Raw genomic sequence first — 17,881 nt, 5'->3', positions numbered from 1 at the left:
ATCCAAGTTACAAACGAAGTTCTAACACCACACTCCCAGGAAGAGTTACTAATTCTGCATTGAATTTGGGGTTTATTTGCTTGTTTTTCTGTTTGTTTGTTTGTTTTTTAAACTAATGGTATTAGTTTCCCAGCTGCTAAAACAAATAGAATACAATGGTGTGTTAGTTTGCAAGTTGACAGAATGCCATATAACAGCACTGGAATGTTTTTTTAAAAAGAGGAATTTAATAAGTTACAAGTTTACAGTTCTAAGGCAGTGAAAATGTTCAAATTAAGGCACCAACAAGAGGCAACCTTCACTCAAGAAAGGCCGATAAGTTAGGAACATTCTGTCAGCTGGTTCATCACATGGCTGGCATCTGCTAGTCCTTTGCTCCTGGGCTCCATTGCTTTCAGCCTCTGTTTCTGTGGGTTTTTCTCACTTTGCTTCATTAGGGCTAGCTTTCATCTCTTGGTTTCCCTTGGCTCTCTCCAGGTTCTGGCTTGCTTATCATCTCATGGTAATATCTGCTGGGCTTCAAGCATCTCAAAACATCTATGTCTCTGTTCTCTGAAGTAACTGTTCTCCAAGCATCTACATCTGTTCTCTGTGTTGGCTGTGAGGCTTTTGTCATCTCTCAGGTTTCTCCAAAATGTTTCCTCTTTTAAAAGATTCCAGTAATCTAATCAAGCCCCACCTGGAATGGGTAGTGTAACATTTCCATCCAATCAAAAGTTAACACCCATGATTGGGTGTGTCACATCTCCACAGAGATAATCTAATCAAAAGATTCCAACCTACATTACTGAATCGGGATTAAAAGAGACAGTTGCCCTGACAAGACTGAATCAAAGGTAAAAGATGGATTTCCTAGGGTTCATAATACTTTCAAATTGGCACAAATGGACTGGCTTAAACAACAGGAATTTATTTGCTCATGGTCTTGAGGCTAGGAGATATCCAAAATGAGGCTTCAGCAAAGTGGTGCTTTCTCCCCAAAGACTGTGGTATTCTGAGGCTGGCTGCTGGAGATCCGTGGTCCTTGACTTTGCTGGCACAGGGCCATGCACATGGACATGTCTTTTCCTTTCTCCTCTGTGTTCTGTGGACTTCAGGCTTCTTCCCTTGGTTTTCATTCTCTGGCCTTCTCTATAAGACCTTCAGTAATAGGATTAAGACCCATGCTGATTCACTGGCTACATCTTAACTAAAAATAACATCTTGGAATGGTCTAATAGTTCAGACCCACAGGAATGGATTAAGAACATGTTTTTGCAGGAGTACCAAACTCAATATACGGCACTCATTTTCCAGATAATTTCTATAAAAATCTCAAAACAGCATAACCTAATGTGCTTTTATTTCTCCCAAATAGTTTCTTCTTGCACAAAATCAAAAGAACAAAGAGAGCACCTGGTAACATGAAAGCATGCCTAAGGACTTGAATTTAAGGCAATTATTTTTTTCTGACACATAGAAAAGGGAAAAAATACCTACCTTGTATTTGGGTATATATGGTATTTTCTCTCTCCTTTTTGGCAATATTCATTCATTTACATCTATTTTGCATGAACTAAATCTGGCATTAACTGTAGAACACCAGATGCTTAAGCTGATCAGAACTCAGACTGAAATTTTCATCAGTAGATGCTGTTCTCATTCAGGCTGTATTGATTTTAAAGCATTTGCAAAACCGGTAACAAGACATTCCAATTCTTTAATTGCCTTTGTGAAGTGAGGACTTTTTCCATTTCAAATGTTGCATTTCTATTTTCCTTACTTTTCTTGGACCACACACAAAGGCAATATATATAGTTTCCCACATCAAAACAAAACAAATTCATTTTGATGTGAAGAACCATTTATCACATTCAGTTCTGATGTTATGCAATTTGTTAGGGAAATTCCAATGACCCAGAGTTTCCCTTCAAAAAAATTACTAGCTCTGTAATCAGCTTCCTGCCAAAATTATGCATTTTCCCAACTGAGCCTCTAGTAACACTGTCAGCTTTTTGCAACTATTTTAGTTTATGAATACTTCTGGAAATGCAATATACCAGAAATGGGTTGGGTTTTATAAAAGGAATTTATTAAGTTACAAGTTTACAGGTCTAAGGCCATAAAAATGTCCAAACTAAGGCATCCAGAAAAAGATACCTTGATTCAGGAAAGGTTGATGGTGTTCAGAACACTTCCTTCAGCTGGGAGGGCATGTGGCTGGTATCTGCTGATCCTGTGGCTTCTGGTTTCAAACAGCTTCTCCAGGGGCATTTTTTTCCCTGCATCTCCAAATATTTCTGTGTCAGCTCTGAGCTTTTTTCCAAGATGATTCCCTTTTAAAAGACTCCAGTAGACTGATTAAGACCCACCTTGAGTAGGTGGAGACTCAGCTCCATGGAATCCACCTAATCAAAAGGTCCCACCTTTAACAGGATGGGTCACATCTCCATGCACACAACTTAATAAAAAAAAAATCCCAGCCAAAAATATTGAATTAGGATTAAAGATCATGCCTTTTCTGGGGTACATAAGAGTTCCAAACCAGCACAGCAAACTCTGAATGATCCAGGACTGGTTACATTTCTTTAAATCCTCCTCTTACTTGCAAAATAGTTTTAGCCATTCTTTTGTTTCAATAGTATGTACAGAACTTGTTTTATAATGCTGCTTTTTTGGTCATTCTTTACTCTGAAGAAGTCTTTTTTAAATTTATTTACTGTTTTTAAAATATCATCTCTCTTCAATAGTTGTTGCTTTGTTCAAACACAAAATGACCACATTTACTTGAATTCCATCTTTCTCAACCTGGGCTATACAGGTAACCTGAAATTTTGAGAGGCAACTTTAGTAATAGTAATTAAACACAGGTGACAATGCTGGTTTCTGCTCCTGGCTTCACTACTCAATTATCGGATTGATTCTGAGCAAATCAGTTAATTTTTCAATTCTTCAGTTTCATAATGGGCTCAGGAGTGGATTCAATGAGTTCATATGCATAAATCATTTAGAACAGTGTCTGACACAGGGCACATGTTCAGGAAATGTTAGCAACTATTTTCCAATAGGTTATATCAGGACTCAGCCATGGTATAATGGAAGGAGAACTGAACCAGGAATCAGAAGACTTGAATCCTTATCTTGACTCCTATAGGTACTAGGCTGAGAGACTGAAGCAACTTACTTTGCCTCTCTGGGCTAGAGCTTTTGAAAAAATGAACGGGTTCCTCAATATTTCCTTAATTCTATGAGTCTATGGGGTTATTTTCATGAAAAAATATTGATCCATGGCTGAAACCTAGTCCATTTTCACATGAAGGTATAAGAACAAAATGCATAAGACCTCATGAAAACAGCTTGAGTTTGAACTCTGGCTTCACCTCCTATTAATGGTGTAACTTCAGGTAAATTACTTAAACTCTCTGCACCTAACTTTTCTCATATATAAAATGATGATTATAATGATGACTGTCATAGGATTGATATAAGGGTACAATAAATTCATAAATGCAAAGCACTCTAGAACAAGGCATGGCTGATAATAAACACAATAAATTATAATAACTACTATCATTATTTATTATGTTTAATCCAATTTGGTATGCCTTTAACTAGTACACTTATGTGCAAGGCACTGTGCTGAGTAATACAAGTCCAGGACATTGGCTAAAATATGTTGCCTGTTCTCAAGGAGCATATAATTTATGAGGACTCAAACCAAAAGATGAACAATTAATATGACAGAATGGGAAATGAAGGATTTTAAAAGTCCAATGGTTTGAGGGTTAAGAGAGTAAATGTAGAGAATACATCTGGATGGGTGTAATCAGAAAATTTTTCATGCAAGAGGTAGTGTTTGAAGTAGGCTTAATTAATAAGTAACCTTGTAATAGGCATAGACGAAATTGGGGTTGTTCCTACTGAGCAGAATCTCTTCACATGGAAAGAAAAGAAGAAGGTCATATTTAGGCAAATGAAGTTATCTAGACTGGCTGGAAAATATGGCATATCTAAGAAAATAGAGCTTCTAAGGGTAGAAAGAGAATATGGGTTAAAATTTTGGAGATCCTTAAATGGACTCTAAATTCAGGGAACTTTTGAAGGGGTTTGATCAGAGGAATAGCTACCTAAGCATTGTTTAAAGTTTTATTTGATATAGGTGTTGAAACTTAACTAGAATGAAACGAAAAGAAAGTGATGATGACAGATGCATCTTTTCATTTCTTTATTTGAGATTTAATCGATTTGTATCAAAGCAAAACAGAAAATAGAATTAATACAGCAAAATAAACTAAGACTAAGTAATAAAACAGATGGGAATGATAAAATTGCATGGAGAAAAAAATGGTCAATATGTTATCTGAGCTTCCAGTAGCCAAGGCAAAGAGGCAAGAGCTCAAAGGGCTAATAAAGCCATAATATCAAATTATCTAAAAGAAGAACACAAATTCATCATAAAAACATAGGCTCCCCTAGTCCTCAATTCCAAGAAGAATCTTCCCTGGAAATTTTATAATAATGTTCAATGCTTTCCCCCAAATCCAGAGATGTTCTCTAACAATATTTCTCAAGTTAATCCTCAAGGAAACCTGAGGTAGGAGTGTTAAAGCATCTTTCTATAAAAGTGAATCTCTGAGGATGGTGGTAGAGAAGGGCATGTGCCAGATGATATCCAGCTGTCTATTGGTCATTATTTCTGTAAGAATTTGAGACTAGTTAGACAACATTTTACAGTGTTTGAGAAGCTATGAAAGCAGAAGAAATGAAATGGAATAAAGAGAATCAACATAAGGTGTACTGTGGGGGCAGAATTGGCAGATATTAAAATTAAATAAGCTATAGGAAAGAGGATTCAAGGATACTAATTACAATTAATCAATGCCTATACGGTAAGAGTTTTAAAAGTATTAAATGTGTGGTACATAGGATTTCCAAAACAGTATTTCCCATCCCACACACCTCTTTGCAATGTGGCCTTTCTATCAGTCCATGCAAAAATGGGGTTTATTTACCCTCTCTTTGAATCTGTTCTGAACCTACTGTCTGTTTTGACCAATAGAATATAGTAGAAATGATATTGAGTACTTTCTAAGGCTGGGTGTTAAGAAGTCTACAGACTTTGACTTCCTTTCTTAGAACACTCCTTCTTGGAACCTGGGTGCCATGTTATGAGGAAGGCAAAACAGCCAGGTGGGTTGATCCATGCGGTGCAAAACTGAGGGCCCTGGTTGACAATCACCTGAACCACTTGCCAGCAATGTGACTGAAACCATTTCAGGCATTTGAACTGAGTTTGCACTCCAGCTGATGTAAAGAAGAACCCTTGTCAACCTGAAGAATCAAGACAAATAATTACTTGTTATTTTAGTCCACTAAGTTTTGGTGTAGTTTTTCATGCAGTGATAGACAGCCAAAACAGTCTTGTTTAATTTTCCCAACAATCCTATGAAAATAGTGACTAATCTTTACTTTATGGATGAGCGAACTGCAGATTAATGAGTTTAAGCAACTTTTCCACTGTTACATAATTTCTACTGGCAGAGCTGGGAGAACATAACAACTATGGAACCTGAGTGACTGAGGGATTAGTGGGGACATTAACCAAAATTGAGCCAAAAAGAGGAGTTCTGGACAGAAGAACCAGACAACTTGTTGTTGCTATTCTTTATAATCCTAGGACTGTACACAAAACTCTGGGTAAAGTGATAAAAGTCAAAGATGAGATTGTCAAATAAATGCAGCTCAGAAATTTCAGGAAAGAGAGGCAGTCTGCAACCATCTGTTTTACTGCCTTGAGGGCTTCAATGTACTTTAGAGAGAAGCAATCTTGAAAAAAAAGGTTCATAGACTGAAGCCAGGCAGAAATTTTTACACTAGCAGTCCCCCATTCCTGCTATGAATGCAAGCCACTCTTTCCTTCCTAGCTCCCTCCTCCCTTCCCTTCCTTCCATAAATATTTAGAGTAAATATGAACTAAGGACCTATCTCTGCCCTACGTTCTGATGGTGTAGTGATGAATGACTATCAGTACTGTTGCCTAGGAATGTGATGTATAGTAAAGGCAATGGGAAGGACAAAACAAACAACAACAAAAGCAACCACAACCAGAGAATAAATACTCTGCAGTTTATTCAGCATCTAGAGACACTGGGAGAGTTACACCCTTCAGTGTCTGCAGAGGGATGAGCAGAGGGTTGGTCACGGAAGGCTTCCCAAAGGATGTGATGATTATATTGCATCTTCTAGGACAAGGAGTTATCTCCTGAAGGAGAGAGAACGGGACCATGTGTAAGCCCCTGAACTGGAGAGAGTCGATGACTCCGTAAAAGTTTTCTGGATTGGGATGAGGTCTTTGCACGGGGATGGAGAGGATAGAATGGTGAGCCTGAAGAAGAAAACAGAGGCCAGAACATAAAAGGTCTTTTATGTTATGCTGAGGGGTTGACTTTGTCTTAAGGGCAAAGAGAAGCCATTGTTGAGAGGTTTTAAATAGGGAAATGACAAGATCCTATTCATCTTTCAGAAAGACCACATTGTGTGTGTTGTAGAAAATGGACTGAAATTAGCAAAACTGTACACTGGATGCAATACTGCATTAATAGAATTGGGAAACTGTTAGGAGATTCCATTGATGAGAAAAGTTAAGTCCACCAGTAAGAAAGGTGCTGGAAAGGAAAAAGGAGAGATGGGGCTAGATTGAAGATGAATAACAAGACATGATAAATAAGCAGATATGATATGCTCACATACTTGAAAGTTGATGATAAATTAATAATATATATTGAATAAAATTTATCCAGTTCCCTTGAGAACTAGCCTTTAAAATGGCACATAACGGATAATAATGACTATAATAATTTTCTAAAATACCGAAAGCATTTACTATGTGACAAGCACAGTGCTATAAGCTGTATACTTTCACAGTCTTCTCCAAAACCCTGTGAAGTAGGTACAGTCATTATTTCACGTTACAGATAAGAGGCAGTATCAGACATATCACTGATTGATTAATTAATTCAATAAATGTATTATATATTTTAACTTCTTAAATTATATAATATAACATACATACAAAGCAAAGAAAGAAAAAAAGCAATAGTTTTCAAAGCACTCTTCAACAAGTAGATCCCAGAGTCTGTCATGAGCTACCATATGATCCTCTCATATTTTTCCGTTTAGTTGCTCCTAAATATAAGAGGCTAGAAGGAATAAATATTTTTTTTACATCACAATCGACTTGTTTTTTCTTATATATGAAAAATAACATACATACAAAAAAAGCAATGAATTTCAAAGCACAGCACCTCAATTAGTTGTAGAATGTATTTCAGAGTTTGGCAAGGGTACAATTCCACAATTTACGTTTTTACTTCTAGCTGCTCTAAGATACTGGAGACTAGAAGTGATAGCAATTTAATGATTCAGCAATCAGATTCATTTGTTAAATCCTATCTTCACTGTATAACTACACCATCAACTTTGATCTTTCTATCCCTCTCTTTAGGGGTGTTTGGGCTATGGCCATTCTAACTTTTTCATGTTGGATCATCACTGATGTTCTGCAGAGGCTGCCCCCCCCCCCCCAAGGTTTCAGGACTTTTCTGGTTCAGGGACACATTTGGAGGTTGACAGTTTCTGGAAAGTTACTCCAGTGCACGGAACCTTGTGAAATCTTATATATTTCTCTAGGTGTTCTTTAGGATTGGCTGGAATGGGGTTTGGCAAGTTATGATAGGTAGCAATGTCTAAGTGAAGCTCACATAATAGCAACGTCCAGAATAGCCTCTCAACTCTATTTGAACTCTATCTGCCACTGATACTTTTTATTAGTTACACTTCTTTTCCCTCTTTTGGTCAGGATGGAATTGTTGATTCCACAGTGCCAGGGCTGGACTCATCCCTGGGAGTCATCTCCCAACCACCAGGGAGACTTTCACCCTTGGATGTTATATCCCATGTAGCAGGGAGAGCAATGATTTCACTTGCAGAGTTGGGCTTAGTGAGGCCGCATCTGAGCAACAAAGAGGTTCTCCAGAAGTATCTCTTAGGCTTACCTATAGGTAGACTAAAATTCTCTGCTACCTACAGAAGCTTCAGAAGAGTAAGGCTCAAGAACAAGGGCTTGGCCTATTGAGCTGGGTATCCCTAAAGTTTGACACAGTATCAGGGGATTCCCTGATGGTAAAATTTAATAGTTCCATATTTTTTCTCCCAGCCCTGAAGGGACTTTGCCAATACTTTTTTATTATCTTCTTAATATATTCTAGGATGTATCCAGCATTACATTAAGCTTATTCTGGGCACACTGGTCTCAAGTATTCAAATGAGTTATACAAATAGGTTGAGTTAGATTATGTGCTACAGAAAATTTAGGTTCCAGACCGAATAAACCTTTCTTCCTTTGGTCTCAAAGAATCTGTGTGGTTCCAAAACACAGACAATGTCATAATTGTTCTTTCATTTCTGGTTTAGATTGCCTCACCAAATGTCCCACCTGTTCATTCACATCACTGCATGCCTCACAACTTTGTTCCTTTTTGCAGCAGCACAACAATCGATCATATGTATACACCATTGTTTGCCAATCCATTTCTTAGTCAGTGCATCCTTCAACCACCTGCATTCATCAGGCATCATGTAGAGGGCCCAACTCTTAACTCTTGTACCTCCCCCCATTATTTACCCCTGCTGTTGCCATGGTAGTGCCGGTGTTTACCTGTTAAACATAGCCCATAGCATGCAATAGCAGTTTTCCCCCTGTACACTGGACTGAAACACTCTTTGTACACGAATCATATCTTTGAAGCAGTTCTTGTAAGGACTAATTTATATTTGTAGTGTTAATCAGTGGGACACATAAGTCTATACAACCTCTTTCAATCTTGTTCATCATCAATATTCAATAAATGTACTGTTCATTTTGTATGCACCAACCATTATGTTAGGGGCTACAGGGAACAAGGAGGAAAAATACATGGTATTTCCCTAGAGATGTTAATAGCTAAGTGGTTAAAACTGATATATACATGGAAAATTCCACCCCAGTGTACTAAATATAATCACAGCATTTTGATCTAAGAGATCTGGGAGGATTCTGGGGACGATATGCCTAATGTCCTTTAAAAGGAACTGTCACGGCTATTTTATCATTGACTCTTTTCCTATTTGCCTTGCTCTTCAAGAGGAACTTATATAGGGTTGAAGGTGGACCCTTCACCCTCAGGCTAAAACTTTTCAAACTAACTCTAGTTTTTGGTTTCTCTTAAACCTGGCCCTGATTTTACACAAAATTAGAATAGGTAAGATCAACAAAATTTGAATTAAAGCATCTTAGAAACCACATGAAACTTTTCATGGTCTAAGACAGGTGTCTTTAACTTGTGATCCATGAATTATGACAGGATCCAATGGCTGTGGGTAAGACACAGAGTTTTCTAAAATACTACCACGAATTTACTCTTTTTCTCCATCTCACTTTTAATTGAAGATCTTTTCCACCAATAAGACTCTTAAATGCTTTTATAATCATTGTCTTTCATTTCCTACTCAAGTAACAGTTTTCAAGCACTAATAAAATATACTCCCAACTAAGACCTTAAAAAATACTGTAAATAAAATATTATAATGAAATGAAAATAAGCAATTAAATCAGCTCATTGCTTTTTGTTTCCTTACATATACTCTTTATTTGAAAGAGAGAATGTAAGAAAGTTAACCATGAAATGCTGTAAAGTACTGAGTATGAAGTTTATAGTCCATCGTTATATTTGTATGGCAGAGAATTGGGACCCAGTGCCTGTTAACTGGGGATTTGACCTCTAGATTCTTGATCCCAACTGGAAGGAATCCAAGAACCCCTTTCCAGGACAGCTGCAGTTGTCAAGGTTGTCTAAGTGTGAAAAAGAACAACAGAATAAATTTCTAGCATAAAGGTCATAAGCAAGACCATGGGAAAGAGATGAGACTATATAGGAGGGAGTGGAAGCATTGTGCACTAGCTCAGCTTTATGGTACCTTATTTATTATAACATTTACAATGTATATTTTTTAAGTAAAGTTTATTGCATTAATTAACTCATTAACAACCTCTAGAGAGAAGCCAGACTTATCTGCAGGCTGGTTTGTTGAATTTTAATGACCCAGATAAAGAGAAGATCAGAGTGCCAAGTTCTGGGAAGGCTCCAGTGCTCCACAGATAGATCTGGTATATTCAATGTATCATAACTCATGTCTTCAGTTCATTAAAACACCATAATTTGGGGGTGCTAGGGTAGTTCAGTGGTAGAATTCTCACCTGCCCTATGGGAGACCCAGGTTCAATTCCCGGTCCATGCACTTTCCCCCCAAAGAAACAAATAGTCTGAATAAGTAAGTTAAATGAGCAATGTTTATGGCATTTTAATACAATACGAAAAAAGAACTGTCTTGATTCACTATCCCCCTTTCCAAACGGGGGCAGAAGCTGGGTTTATTCTGGAGTACACACTAGCCAGGCAGCTACGGGGAAGGGAAGGGCAAGCTAGAGAGTGAAACAAGGAGGACTTTTGGGGACAGCATAGCCTCCAAGCCACTGACCATTTTAGACATGGATATTGCTCATGATGTCTTGCATGACCTCCATTGTGGTGCTCTGGCCCCCAATGTCTGGGGTTTGGACATTTTTGTTGCCTATGGATGCCAAGACTGCATTGCGAATTGAGGTAGCATAGGGGTGGAGATTGAGGTAATCCAGCATAAGACAACTCGCCAGTAGCATGGCAGCAGGGTTGGCAACACTCTTATTGGCTAGATTCGTGTCTTTCTGCATTGCAGCTGTCTCAAACACTGCATGGGTATAGCCATAGTTGACTCCAGGTACTAGGCCTGACCCCCCAACCAATCCTGTGCAGATTTTATTGATGATGTTGCCATAAAGATTGGGCATCACCATGACATCAAATTGCTGAGGCCTGGATACAAGCTGCATGGTGGTATTGTCCACAATCATGTTCTCAAAGGTAATATGAGGATAGCGGGACGCCACCTCCCTACAGCACTGGAGAAAGAGGCCATCTCCCAGCTTCATGATGTTGGCTTTGTGCACAGCCGTCACTTTCTTGCGCCCTACCTTCTGGGCCAGCTGGAAAGCGTATTCAGCAATGCGTAAAGAATTGGTCTTAGTAATGATCTTCAGGCTCTCCACCACTCCTCTCACGCTCTCATACTCCAGGTTGCTGTACTCACCCTCAGTGTTTTCCCTAACAATAATGATGTCTATGTCCTTGTGCCGGGTCACCACACCTGGCAGACTCTTACAATGGGTGACATTGGCATAGAGGTCCAGGGCGGTACGAATCATGTTGTTGCGTGATATGTGATACTGTGGCAGGTTATGGTCAGTTTCAAAGCTGCCCTTCAAGGCCACATGATTGCGACGGATGGACATGATGGCATTCTCCCAGTCATCTTCACTAGAAGTGGAGTTCACCTTCACCACCTCAAAGTCCACGGGTGCACATACATAGCTGAACAGAGTCTTGACGTGCACCATAAGTTCAGGCCCAACACCATCTCCAGGAATCATTGTCACCGTGTGCCGCCCACCATATGTGGGTGATGGAAGAACTGCTTGATGAGAAGAGATGCTCCTCAGGGGTGTCTTATGGCCAAACAATACTTCCCAAGGATGGCCGAATATGGGAAATTGGAAAATTGTCTTCATAGAGCCTCTAGCGGCTGGCAGTATCTTTAGTGCCATAGTTATTGTCTGGATTTATTTTAATTTAGGTAAATGTTTGCTCTTCATTTTGCTTTAAACCAGATTCCTTTGGTGGAATGCTAGATTCATAATTCTTTCCTAAGTCACAATTAGAAATTCTCTCTTTTTCCTGGCATTCTCTTTTGGCCAGACATTCTACTGTAGTAAGAGAGACAGCTAGACAGAGGGGAAAGGAGATATAATAAGTATTAAAAAGTAGAAAGTGCATATATTTCCGAGTTGAGTAATACAAATTCATTGGACACTTTTGAAATGCCAACTTCTTGTGAATTGCTTTTTTTTTTTAACATGGGCAGGTACCGGGAATCGAACCTGGGTCTCTGGATGTAAGGTAGATATAATTATTCTCATTTAATTTTTGCATTAATCCTTTGAGGTGAATATCATATTCTCACTTAAATGACAGAACCAAAGTTTTAAGAATTAGAATATAATTTTCTCCAAAGTCACGACACTAATAAATAGGGAGACATCTCCTCTAGACAGTCTTACTCCAAAAATATGTCCTTAATCATTAGGCAATTCTACCTCCCATGTTTAAGTTATTGTTTGATTATTTATTAACTGTGTGATATTAGACATTGAATTAAAACTTTCTTTGACTCAGGTTTCTGAGTTAGTCTGCTGTAAAATGGGAATTATATATATCAGCTTCTTGAAGATTCAATGAGATAAACGCAAGAGCACCAAACAGTTCCTGGCATATAATATTCAATAATATTATTATTTATATACACTATATATATTATGCATACCCAAATGTGTGTATATACACACACATGCCCATATACACACAAATATGCAATATTCAACTTTTCTTCTTCTCTTCATTAAGCCCTCTGGAAACTGGAAACCTTATGATAGTAACACAAATTAAGTTTGTTTAATTTTTAAGGTGGAATTTCAATACCTAGACATCAATAATATGACATTTTTAAGGATTTTTTTTTTAGGAATCATTTTTTATTCTTTTAATGAATTCTATTGAAGCATAATTTACATTTTAAAATTGCCTCCATTTAAATGTATATCTCAATGAGTTTTGAACAATTTACATGCTGTATGACCACAACCATAATCAAGACATAGAATTTTTGCATCATCCCACAATTGTTCCTTGACCCCTTCCTATGCAATGCCCTCCACACTATCAGCCTAGGTAATAGCTGCACTATACTTTCTATCAATATAGATTAAATTGTATCTTTTATGGAATCATTTAATATGTACTCTCTTGTACCTGGCTTCCTCTGCTCAGCATGTTTTCAAGAGTCATCCACATTGTCGTGGTCATCAACAGTCTGTTCTTTTTTATTATTATTAACTTTATAAGAAACAAATGATTTTTCAAAATGATTGTACCATTTTACTTGCCCACTATGTAAGAGAATTACAGCTACTACACATCCTCACTTGGCATTGTCAGTATTTTTAATTTTAGTCATTTTAAGAGGGAGTGTGATGTTATATCATCATGATTTTTATTTGCATTTCCCTTATGACTACGGTTCTAAGCATTTTTTTAATAATTCTCCCAGCTCAGCAGTTACATGCATTATCTGATTTTCTAGAAATGAACAAGTCAACACTCAAAAATAGGAAACCTCTATGTCTCCCAAAGTCATCCCAGTAGTACCATTTAATTGCAAATAAAGTACTTACTTAAATATAAATTACCCATAATCATGTTCTTATTGAACTTTCTAGGCAAGTTCCCTGATACAGGTTAGTGAACAACTTATTTATGAAGTTGTCCAAAAGGCTGCTGTTTAAATTCAAGGAGATGTTAAAACAATAATGGCTGGCATTTTAGAACAGTCACAACACATAAGGTCCTGTGCTGGACACATTCCCTACATCAGCATAATTCAGTAAGGTAGGTATTTTGGTATAGAATGCAACATACCAGAAACAGAATGGCTTTTTAAAAGGGGAATTTAATATACTGTTAATTTACAGCTCTAAGTCTGAGAAAATGTCCCAATTAAAACAAGTCTATAGAAATATCCAATCTAAGGCATCCAGGGAAAGATTCCTTGGTTCAAGAAAGTTGATGAAGTTCAGGGTTTCTCTCTCAAGGCATATGGTGAACATGGTCAGAGTTTCTCGCTCATCTGGAAAGGCATGTGGCAAACTTGGCATCATCTGCTAGCTTTCTCTCCTGGCTTCCTGTTTCATGAAGCTCCCTGGGAGGCATTTTCCTTCTTCATCTCCAAAGGTCACTGGCTGATAGACTCTCTGCTTCTTGTGGCTATGTCATTCTCTGCTCTCTCAAAAATCTCCCTCATTCTCCAAAATGTTTCCTCTTTTATAGGATTCCAGTAAACTAATCAAGACCCACCCAAATGGATGGAGACACACCTCTACCTAATCCCGTTTAACAACCACTCTTGATTAAATCACATCTCTGGGGGGATGATCTAATTATAGTTTCAAACACACAATACTGAATAGGGATTAAAAGAAACAGCTGCCTTTACAAAATGGGATTAGGATTAAAACATGACTTTTCTAGGGTACATTCATCCTTTCAAACCAACACAGTAGGTATTATTTTCTCCATTTCACATATGAAGAAACTGAGGCTATCAGAGATCCTATGAACTCATGCTGTTGTGAATGAACAGGTAAATGACAAAGGCAAGGCGGGCATTTCTAGGTATCTGGAGAAAGAGATTAAGATCCAATCTGACTGGATTGGGCCACACCTTAACTAAAGTAACCTCACGAAAAAGTCCTCCTTACCAGTGGATTCATACCCACAGGAATGGATTAAGTTTAAGAACATATTTTTCTCAGGGTATACACACTACTCCTAAAAACTGAAATCAAAACACTGTAGAATAGGAGCCAGCTGGGTAAGGGGTTGCCACTTAATAGGTCACATGAGGCAGCTGATAGCTTGCTACCTTAAGTGCCAGACACCAGAGAAGATCATGATACCAGGACAGAAAGCAGCAAGAGATGACCCAGACCCAGTCACAAAATTTTGTTTCTACCATCATAAGATTACATAGACACGTCCATCCTTTGCCTAACACTGAAAACAGATAAATTTTTAAGGTATGCATGAAGAAGGAAGGGAGCCCAGAGGGTTGAGATTCAAAACTGAATAATGACTGGGATTTTATTATCCAGATTGACCTATACACATTCCTGGACAATGGAAAAGTTTTTAACCACGATGCAACAAAAATAAGACAGTCCTATGCAGCTCTAAGAATGAGATTGTACCTTTTCCACATATGTGAGTGGAAACAGTTCAGCCAAGCCTGTTGTAAAAGTGATGCTCTCAGTAAGAGGGTTTAAACAAAGGAAAAATACCCTCAAACTTGCATGTTAAAAGTGATCATTTGCAAGCAGACTAGAAGATAAATGATAAGATGGCTGGTCTGGTGGCAGGGAGACCAAATAACAGGCCATAACAGTGGTTCTCAAAAAAATGGTCCTTGGACCAGCAACATCAACATCAGCATCACAGGGAATTGGTTAAAAATGCAAATTCTTAAAGTTATCTCTAGACACACTCAATCAGAAAGGCTGGAGATAGGACCCAACAATCTGTGTTTCAAAAATTCCTCCAGGTGATTCTAATACATCCTGAAAATTGAAACTCTAGGCTATGAAATGGTCCCAGTTAGAAATGATGAACAGCTAAACTAAGGTGAAGGCAATGGGAAAGGAAAGAAATACTTTCAGCGATGTTTAGGACTAAGCTATTGACCTGGAGACACCGAATGTTGTTCTTAATGTTTTCAAGAGGTTGGAGAAATAGTGATGCAAACAATAAGAAGGCACAACAATGATAAAAAGAGTAGGTTGGTCGGATGGGTGAATAAGGTTGAAAATGAGTTCAATTTCAGACATAATGTGTTTTGGAGCATGTAGGACAATACACATAAGATACCCAGGGGGTGGCTTAATAAATGAGATTGCAGCTCAAGAGAAGGAATCAAGGGCAATGATAGAGATTCAGGCATTATCAACATATGGGAGAGAGTTAACAACACAGGAGTATATGAAATAGCCTGGAGTAAATGTTCTCGACCTTTTTTCAGCTATGACAGATGATAAATGACATTCATATGAGGGACACTCCCAGGTGCACATCCAGATTGTGATGAAAACCAAACACACATACAAACAAAAAGAGTTGGCCAAATGAAGTATGAATCTCCTAAACTATTTTTATATGTCATAGTCACAAAAGCATTTTACTATCAAATGATTAGTGATAGCATTTACTTATTGATCTCAAAACATGTGATTTTTTGGGTGATGTGATGGTGGATCTGGCAGAATTCTAGCCTGCCATGACGGAGACCCGGGTTCGATTCCTCATGCCTGCCCAGGCCAAAAAAAAAAAAAAAAAAAAAAAACCATGTAATTTTATAAGGAAAAAATATACATGGCTAAGCTAATAAAAAAATTAATTCCAGATCCCTAGAAGCAATATAATAAATCAAAAAGGTACTAAAAAATTGAGCAAAAATAATTCTTAATTTGTGGTTAAAAGGTATAATATTATTTATTTATATTTATCCATGATGTTACTATAAATAGTACTATTTGCACATGGGATTTGGATTATCATCACATTGCCTTTAATTTGGAAATTGTACCATTACCTTATTCTCATTTCTATGCTATACAGATGTAGATTCATACATATGCTTTTTTCCTTTCTTTTCCTCATTAAAATTGTATCCATGGGTAAAAGCAGGAAAATAAACATAATCATAGATCTACCCTCTAAAGATTATACTATTTGACAATTGCTATACCTACTAATGACACATCAATAACTATAGCTCATGGAGGCTCTCAGCAACTATAAAATAGTCTCTTCATTATGAGTAGTTCACTTCCAGTTAACTCCAATTCTACCTTTCCATTCTCTATTGAAATACAAGCAAATGAGTGTGACTGCCTTATGATGATAGCTTTAAGGTGGCTCTAATTAAATTAAAAAATTAAATATTCACAAGAGCTTGTAACCTAATCTTTAGGAATAAGTATATAATTCTGACCCATGTTATGACTCATTGTGACACTATATTAGGTCATGACACTAAGGTCAAGAAGTATAAAGAGTATTGTAGAGGAATCCCAGAAAAATGCTGAGGACAAAACTGGGGACCACTAACATCTGAAGAGCTGTTAGAGGAAGATGAGCTAAAGAAGAAATGATCTGGGAGGTAGGAGAATGAAGACAGAAAGGTGTCATAGGAGCCAAGAGAAGGGAAATATTCAAGGAATGAGGGGTCAACAGTGTCAATATCCTGCTGAGAAGTTAAGAAAAATTAGAAGCAAAATTAGAAGTTGCAATGATGTGATCATGACCAACCTCCATGAGGTCTGGAGGTTAGTGGTTGAAAGCAAGGGCTCCAGAGTCCAGCTGTCTTCTATGTTTGACACCTGAAACCTTTGGTAAGTTATATGACCTATTTCCAATAGGGGTAGAAAGCAGAAAATAAATAAATAAGCAAGCAGGCACACAAACAATAAACAAATAATTTGCTCTTTCAATGTTAGGAAGGAAAAATCTTACAAAACAAATTAAAAACTAGCTTCCTTCAAGGAAATAATAATATAGGCAGCATTAAAATATTTAGATACAATATGAGCTAGTTGTTGATGCCAAAATGGGTCTTAAGTGACATGAAAATCCAGACATGGACTGACTAGCTGGATGGTTAGGAAAGGGACTTCAGGAGAACTTCAAGGAGGGCTAGGAGCAGATAAGTACAAAAAAAAAGCAGAGATTTCTGAGAGGGAAGCAAAAACTTAAAGGCCACGAAGCATTCCCATTTGGCTGAAAGGAAGGATTTGTGCAGAAAAATAGTGGCAGAGAAATAGGAAAAGTAAGTTGGGGTCAGAAGACAGAGAGCCTTGAATGGCAAACTGATGGCTATAAAGAGACATTTGTTTTGAAATAAAAATCCAAGGCTTTGAAAGACATTACTTACAAAGGGAAACATTCACTTAAAGAAAAATAAAGTTTCAATTCCCAAGAATACTTTATACCAAGGTTTTGCCTTAATGGAAGCAGAAAATTTAACAAAGAAATTTTAACTATTAAAACACACTTAGTTTTTGGCTGAACTCACTCAGCATAATGTTCTCTAGGTCCATCCATGTTAT

The 17,881-nt window shown here is 37.5% G+C and overlaps 1 protein-coding gene and 1 pseudogene across 2 annotated transcripts in view; both read right to left on the bottom strand.

Moving 5' to 3' along the window:
• NELL1 (neural EGFL like 1) overlaps positions 1-17,881 on the bottom strand; it is an 884,414-nt gene that overhangs the window by 271,602 nt on the left and 594,931 nt on the right. The gene's annotated exons all lie outside the window — the stretch shown is intronic.
• On the bottom strand, positions 9,702-11,824 carry LOC143643691 (isocitrate dehydrogenase [NAD] subunit gamma, mitochondrial pseudogene; annotated as a pseudogene). The gene is made up of 2 exons (XR_013156327.1): positions 10,555-11,824; positions 9,702-9,868 (listed from the first exon to the last, which is right to left on the bottom strand). The product of XR_013156327.1 is annotated as an isocitrate dehydrogenase [NAD] subunit gamma, mitochondrial pseudogene (transcript).

Source organism: Tamandua tetradactyla, chromosome 8 (genome assembly GCF_023851605.1).
Source record: "Tamandua tetradactyla isolate mTamTet1 chromosome 8, mTamTet1.pri, whole genome shotgun sequence".
Lineage (NCBI taxonomy): Eukaryota > Metazoa > Chordata > Mammalia > Pilosa > Myrmecophagidae > Tamandua > Tamandua tetradactyla.
Note: the sequence above shows the minus strand (reverse complement) of the source record. Positions and strands in the feature narration are given on the sequence as shown.